Here is an 8,108-nt window from a genome sequence, read left to right on the forward strand (position 1 = left end):
AATGTAAAAAAAAAAATTCTCTCTCAAGCTAATTAAACACACAGACGGTATTTGGGGGTTTGGAAAACTGTGTCTGTTGAGTGTTTAAGTGCTGTACTTACAGTGAGATAAATGAACCCCCCTCTCGCTATGAGGAAAAAAAAAAAAGGGACAGATTGGAACCACATGTGTGTGTGTGTTGCTTTGCTCTCCGGGCTATTGACATGCACTTCACACAGCCGTCCATATTCGGATGCGACGCTGGCGCGATAGCTCCAGGTCATTTTTTTTTTTATTTTTTATGCTCACTGAAATTGAGAGACCGTGAGACTCGCGGAATGACAATCTCAAAAAGTTACAGGAAAAGCTTTGATTTGGATCTGCTGTCAGCAAAGGTGATGTATGGATGCACAGCTATCTGGAAGATTAATTTAAAAACGTCGGCGTCCCGCTTGGAACTGCACAACCTCATCTCGGGTCAAAGTGACACAGAACAGGGCTTCTTACAAAATGTTGCAAAAAAAAAAAAAAAAAAAAAAAAGCAGGAAGAAAAAAGAAGAAGAAGAAGAAAAAAAAAGAAGCAAATCGTCTGTCTGTGTACTCACTGCATTCCAGGTTATTTATACAGAGTGAAAAAACTGCGTAGACTTCATGTCTCTGCTTGGTGAGAACTATTAAATTACTGGTGGATGTTTTTAATTACTCCACATAAATGTTGGAACACAACACTTCTCCAGTGTTTGGAGGAGGGGGGGAGGGAGGGAGGGAGGGAGGGAGGGGAGGGAGAGAGAGAGGGGGGGGGGGGGCTCTATAATGTCTCACATGTTTAGGGAAGCACTGGCTTGCACTTAATCACGGTGGTCCCTGTGTGATTCTGTCGTTGGAAATGTGGCTTTGTGAGAGAAAAGTGAGCATTCCTTCTGCTGGCGCAAGGGAGAGGAAATGGGTAATAAAACCAAGGGGAAAAAAAAAAAAAAAAAAAAAGCCTCAGCGGCGTGCTGGAGCCAGTGATTCTGGGATCCACTTAATTGCTCTTAAATGAAAAAGATTTTTGGCTTCCCATTTGCTGTGTTTAAAAGAAAAGTCAAGTCAAATCCCACATGTATACCAGCCAAGCGGTGACTTCTCATCCAGCAGTATGAGCACTAATCCCTCTCTTTCAGTGGTGCCATCGGTAATATTATTATTAATATTGAGGAAGCTGCTGTTCACAGTCGGCAAACGCCAGAGGAGGCAGAAATTCAGCTCTTTTGCTCATTTACTGAGGCCAGAGAAGTCGCTGGGGAGAGACGATATCAATGGTAGTTTGTTCAATGTTTTATCTCTGTGCTTTTTCTTTTTTTTCTTCTTCTTTTTTTTTTTTGCAGCCTTGTTCCTGACAAATATTACAACAAATAGCTCTCCTTGCTTTGAAATTATTAATGGCGAAGCTGTTTTTCTTTGCTGTTTTATGATATTTGGGACAACTTAATATTAAATCAAAGTGGTGCAGTAATGTTCCTTTTAGCGACAGCTAGATATGAGCTTTGGTGGGAGAAGAATTCAGTGGAAGTGCAGAAGTATTTGCAGTGAAATGCGCTCGCGGTATTAAAAGTAAAAGTGTTCAGTCGGAGGCAGAATGGCCTTTGCAGATGTTACAACATTGGATTATGACGCAGTATTCTGTATTGCAGCTGGTTGAGAATGTGGTTCGTGTTTACTCGACGTCCTGTTCTGCCCTGCAAAGTAACCAGAGAGTTGAAATGGCACGAAATGACTTCACTATTAGCGCAGCGTTTGATTCTTTCCACCACTCACTCGGCATGAACTTTGGCACCGTTTTCTCATCAGTATTGCTGTGTCATTTTGTCGGACTTTTTTTTATTTTTTTATTTATAGTGTCTTTTCCGTGTTGCCATCATCGGCAAAACTTCTGCTTCCTAGTGTGACGGCCGGGTGGGAAGATGCCACTCGGAGGGCCATTAAAGGCCTGAAGTGCCACGCTAAGCTGTCATGTCGCGTCAGCTGCTCCTTTTGTACTCGTTAATTGCAGAGAGAAGTGTGTCACATCCTGTCAGGCTGACTGCTGCTGTCCCTCTGGTCACCCCTCAATGCCCGGTGCCCGCTGATGCTATTGTGGCAGCGCCGGGCCGCGGAGGAGCGGAGATCTGGCCCTGCAGGATGTGAGACAATACTGGGAAGGAAGAGGAGGGAATCCCGGAGCTGTGTGCAGAAGCCCGGTCAGCCGTGTGTCTCCGAGAACTCTTCCCCTGTGACACCCCCCCCCCCCCCCCCCCCCCCATCCCCAGAGGATAGACTTTGTCATCCTCTCACCTTTGGATGTGTAAGGGAATGAGAACACAGATTGTTTTTTTGGTTTTGTTTTGTTGCTTCACTGTTTTTAAAAAAAAATGTATCCTTCATTTTAGAGGTGGCGTCGTCATTTTTGATTGGCTTCGGTAGCTTTATTTAATCCCACTATTTATCATTTATTAGCAGTATTCTTTATAGAGTCTAAGGGATGTTTTATGACACGTTGTTATGTAGTGCAAGGAGACATGAGGACATTGGAGGCATTGAACTTTCTCTTTCATAAGTAAAGGTTAAGAATAAATCAATTATATGCCATTTGAGCTTAAAATGAATGCCACATCGTTGATGAATGCCACATCATTGTTTTTAACCTTAGTTCAAGCTAACTAAGCTATTTAGCGAGCAAATATTCGCTCACACTAAATCAAGAGTAACTTTCATAACGTCAACTTCTTGTTTCATCGAACTTACGTCAAAGTGTAAAAGTCAGGTTATGTTGACTAAATGTTCACAGGATTTAAAACAAGATTTTTTTTTTTTCCAGAGAGAAGTAGTAATTGGAAATATTTTTACACGCTTTAGATTTTCTGTAATTGCAACTGACTATAAAACCTTTTGACTCCCAATATGTTATTATTTGTTTTAATTTTTTTAACATTAAAATAACAGCTTTAAAACACATTTGATGGTACACTTACTTTCAAATGCCCTTTCAAATGCGATAAACGTGTCTGGTCCGAGAAGCGCAGTGTTCGCCAGCGGCGGCGTTTTGATCCTCCCCGTCGGTGGTGGGTGACGATCTTTGTTGTCGCGGCCAGCGTTTCAAAGTCAACTCCGGGATCTCAGAGGTCGGCTACTCCAGCACCGCGGCGTCCCCTAACTTCAGCTGTTCCCCTTCCTCGGGGTTGCTTTACATAACCCCAGGTTTTGCGAGCGCGGGCTGTCGGGTTCATCCCCTCGCGTACGACCACCGGCGAAAAATCACTTAAATCTGAGGTCACTGGTGCTACTGCTCAGCAGATGGTAGTCAATTAAACAAAATGCAGGCTAACTGCTTATCCGTCATATCGATATATAATAGAAAGAGTTATAATTGCAGATAAATACATGAATAGATGCACATTCTACTGCACATTAGGCATTATTTGGGCACGCTGTTACCGTGCTAACATTAGGTAAATAGAACGCGACACAACAAACGGCACCGCACCGGAGAAGCCGGGCTAAAAAAATGTTTTTAAATAAAATACCCAAATTCATCCCGAGGCGGACAAAAGCTGTCGAGAGATTTCACTCAAAAAGCGTAAATGTTTCTCAAAGATGTGTGGATGTTTCTGTCTGGACCAACGAACTTAACCTCTGGCGTGGCAGCAAATCTTGTAACTGCTGACGGGTACATTATAGTGTGCTGTGGTTATGGACCGTTTATTAATCATTCATATAGAGCTTATAAATAATGCAGAGGGCGGTTGATATAAAGTATTGGAATTCACCTGTCTGTAAATTAGAAGCGTGCAGCTCTCGAGAGATGAAATGCAACCGACGTGAAAGGTTTTAGGTCACCTCCGATTGACCCCGTGTGCTCATGTTAAAGCAAAAGCAATTGCGTACGATTTTTGTCACGTTTTCCACAAGCGGCTTCACCACATGTACCACTGCTTCGGGATACGAGCACCGCGTCTGGCCATTTCTGTCTGGCTGCAGACGGGCCGGTGCAGCGGCCGTGCGAAGCTATCACGGACCGCCGCGCGTGAACCGATGCTCGCGCGGAGACGGACTGCGCGGCACGGGCGGGGAATTAATGAAGAAGAATCTGCGGCGTTGGGACGCGGTCGCAATTTGCTCCTGCTGAGTGGCTGAAATGCAGTCACACGCTGAAAGAAAAAAAAAAAAAAAAAAAAAAAATGCAAGGCCGACCTTTTAAGGATTTGCCTCTGGCCACTTGAAAACGTGTCTCTCGACCACAAAAGATGATGCACTGGGTTGCACTACAGACAAGCGGGGGAGAGAAAAAGATGTCCAAATATTTCCATGGCTCCTGTGGCCTTCTGCTCGCATAGTCCTGGCATGAGCTCATCGGTGTGCGGCTAGTTTGTGCTCCCTCAGCACTGTTCTTTCCCAGTCTGTAAGTATCAATGTCGGCGCTAACTAGGCATTGACAAAGTCCTCTGGGCTCTCTTTCCCACTACCCTCTAGACTGCGGCTCCCTTTGGTATTGAGGGTAGAGGTTTTTTTTTTTATAAAGCCAGATTATATCGTTTGTGTTATCTAACACTGAAAAGTGCAGGTCAGGCTCTCAGGTTTGACCTAATATCTGGAACACTTTTCCTCTGCAGTGGTTATCCTCAGCCATCAGTCTGGATGATAGCTACATTTATTATCACTTGTAATAAGGGATGCATTCTTTGTGGTCCGCGATGTCTTTTTAAGTGGCCTTACTGTATGAAATTGTTATTCTTTTCATTCCTCCTCAGTAGTTATTTTTGTAAGCGCGAATCCAAATGGAAAGAGTAGTCACAAAATAATGAGAGGGACCTTCTTTTTTTTGGGGGGGGGGGGGGGGGGAGATAACAATTATTTTCAACTGGAGTTCAAATCTCCCAAAGAGTGACTCTCTTGTGGTATGTAACCAAGGAATAAATTGACATGAAATGTATTCCTGATATTGCAAACATCGGGAACAGAGGAGCCAGAAATAACTCTCCCAGGCAAGATGTGGAAGAGATTAAGGCTGAACCAACGAAATAAGTGAGTGGAGGCGGGAGGTTGGAAAATGAGATGGAGGGGAGAGGAGGGGGAGGAGGTAAGAGGAGGTGAGGAGATGGTGTCTGCAAGGGTGAGTGTGTGTGCGGAGGAGGGGGGGGGGGAGTGAGTCGAGAGGCGAGAACTTAGGCGGGAGGGGGGGGGTGGCTCTGTGAAAAGGAACTCATAAAAGTCACATTTGTTGGTGATGCATGAGGAAGTGAAGCCAGCTTTGGCACATGTGTCTGTGGTGCTAAATTAACTGTTAACACAAATAATCAAAGTGCAGGGTCCATTGAGCGCTGGCGCCAGTGAAATGAGGGGGAGAGGCTGGCTCACTTCTCTGAGAAGTTGCAGCAGACTTGTGGTGAGCTAGCAGGTGGAGGTCTACCAGGGGCTTTCACAGGATGGAAGTGCTTACAAAACAGGCCGACCAGCCCACTGACAGAGGAAAGCACCGCCGCACTCCTGCTTTCCAGCTATTGTGTGGAAGCGTGCTTCTCTTTTTAGATCTTTCTTTGTAAAGGCTGACATCTCCGAGTAGCGAGAGGACATGGCACCCGCAATTACCTCCGTGACCGGCCGATGGCAATTAAAAAGCCACTCGTGTGACCTTGAGGATTTAGGTTGTTTTTTTTGTTTTTGTTTTTATCCCAGGCTGCACAGAGGAGGCCCAAACAACTGACTTCCACTTTAAGGGAGGGAAAGGTGTTGTGCAAAGTAAAGTGGTTACAGAGCTCTTCAGTCACACTGCAGACACTAATATCATAAGAATTAATACACCCACCGACTTAAAATATCACATAGTCATATGCTTGCTGGAACGTGTTCCTGTCTGTCTGCGTCTTGTCATACAGGAAAAGTGCTACTGCGTTGTATAAGGTCATAAATATCAGATCTTCCCCAACCTTTCTGGCTTATGATCTGTTAGGGGAATAGTTCAACATTTTTTTCTCTGGCACTTTTCTTTAAAAGGTTTCAGCCTGAATTGTTTCCTATTTCTTATAGTCCATTTGTTTATTGAATTTCACTTTCTATGCGCAGTCTTGATAATGAAGCATTCACTTAACACCGTTCTCTGTATATTTGTGTGTGAAAGACTGTTTGAATTTTAAAAACATAAAAGCAAGGGCTTTGAGATATATCTATACATCTTACAATGGTTCTGGGGAAAAAGCTAACAAAATTGTCAAACAAACAAAATCTCACCTAGATGAACTGAATCAAATTGAACTGTTAAAAAAAGATCAAAATGTAGTTCTGTTTGCAAAGTTATTAAATCCCACATGATATCTTTGATGATTTTAATGCAAGATTAAACAAATGAGCAGCATTTGAATGTACAATCAAAAGAGTAATCTTTGTCTTTACAAGACCATTTCAGCTCTAGTTTTCTTCTTGCCAAAAGCAGTCAAGTCGTGAGGGGAAAATAAAATACAACAATTTGGAAAAAGTAATACCCTGCAGCTTTGTGACATCAGCACAAAAGAAGCATGGCCCCTGATGCTCTCCACTTCCCATGCAACCCACAACTGGGCCGTAGACTGAGGTTGCCTGGCGCCACAGTCATCATGTGTGTCAGTCACTTGCAAAACTCGCTGTTTTCCTTAGAGGATGAGCTAAGCTCCTCCTTTAGCCCTAACGATTTATTTTAGACTCCAGAGCGTCCAGAGACCCCGTTTCTTAAAATCCCAGTTTATCTTGGCCATGTTGTTTCAATATGAACCAATCAGCTTAGCCTCCAGTGGAATGTCCCCTGAGACTCGCCTTGGTTTCCCAATAGGCCCATTCATTTTGAGGACACAAGTTTAACATCTGGTTTGTATTAGCGCTCCCTACAATAGCTCTCATCTTGGGCTCAGTCACACAGGAGGGCAATCAGTCCCTCGCAGGCTACATGTGAAGAAATGATCGGCTACTTTATGAGTGAAACTGATAAGATAAAACAAAGGAAATAGTTCTTTTCTCGCCAAAAAAAAGAGTGATACCACAATAAATATGGAGCTGGAGCAAGCAACTCAGCTTGGCATACAGACTGAAAACAGCTGGCTCCGTCCAAAGGTAACAAAATCGGCCCATAAGCACTTTTAAAGGTCTTTACACACTGGGGGTGTTTTTTTTTTTTTCACGCAATTAATTGGCATGTCAGTCTATTTTAAATTTTTTTTTTTTTTTTTAAAAGTAAAAAAAAAAAAAAAGTCATACTTTCACACAGAGTGCGGATATGACGCAGCAAAAAGTGAACTTTTTTTCCCTGAGTTTTCGCACCCCGAGTAAAGGCTTAAACCGATCACTTCGTCGGCATCTTCGGCTTCGCGACGCCGTCCACGTTGCTGTTGCCTAGCAACGGTGTTCTCGAGACTTAACCCCGGGAACGCCAAAAGCACGGCCCCGCTCGCGGCGTTCCCCGCGTCGTAACGACGAGGGCTCATGAGCTTTATTTGACGGCAGCAAAAGAGCGCTCCTTTGTGTCTCCGGCCGCGACGTGTAGAGCCGCTCTGCCGAAGCAACTGGTCTGTCAGGAAGGTTGAGTCGTTCACGCACTTTACTTTCGGACGTAGCGGAACCGGTCGTGAGCAGGAAACAAGTGTCACGGCAGGTTCGGCCAACGTACTAAAGCCTCTCCCGTCTCTGTTGGTAGGAATCGTTTCGATGCAAAAATATTGGCAGGCGAGTTGCTATATTTGCAATTCGGTGTTGTGCGAAGGCCTTAAAGCTCACATCCACAAATCCACACCGCAGCTGAAGATAGAAAGCGATTAAACCAGTGAGAGAGCCTGTTACCTACTGTAACCTAGGAAATGCTGGGCTCGCTGCTACCCGCCGTCTCTTGTCGTTCTGCCAAGCTGAGCCAACCAGCTGCTCACGTTAGTTTGATATTCACGGTACAGATACGAGAGTGGTGCAACAACAAATAACTAACACGTTCGCGCTTGGTTTTGTACAGAGTTGTACAGATTAACAAGATTTGACCTGTAGCCGGAGGACGGCTGTGGCTCAGATGGTAGAGCGGCTTGCCCACCAAATCGGAGGCTGGTGGATCAATCCCCAGCTCCCCCCGTCCACAGGCCCGAGCGCCCTCGGGCAAGACACCG

Source organism: Embiotoca jacksoni, unplaced genomic scaffold (assembly GCF_022577435.1).
Source record: "Embiotoca jacksoni isolate LCO1_2020_lvr unplaced genomic scaffold, fEmbJac1.0.p SCAF_22, whole genome shotgun sequence".
In the NCBI taxonomy this organism is placed as follows: Eukaryota; Metazoa; Chordata; class Actinopteri; family Embiotocidae; genus Embiotoca; species Embiotoca jacksoni.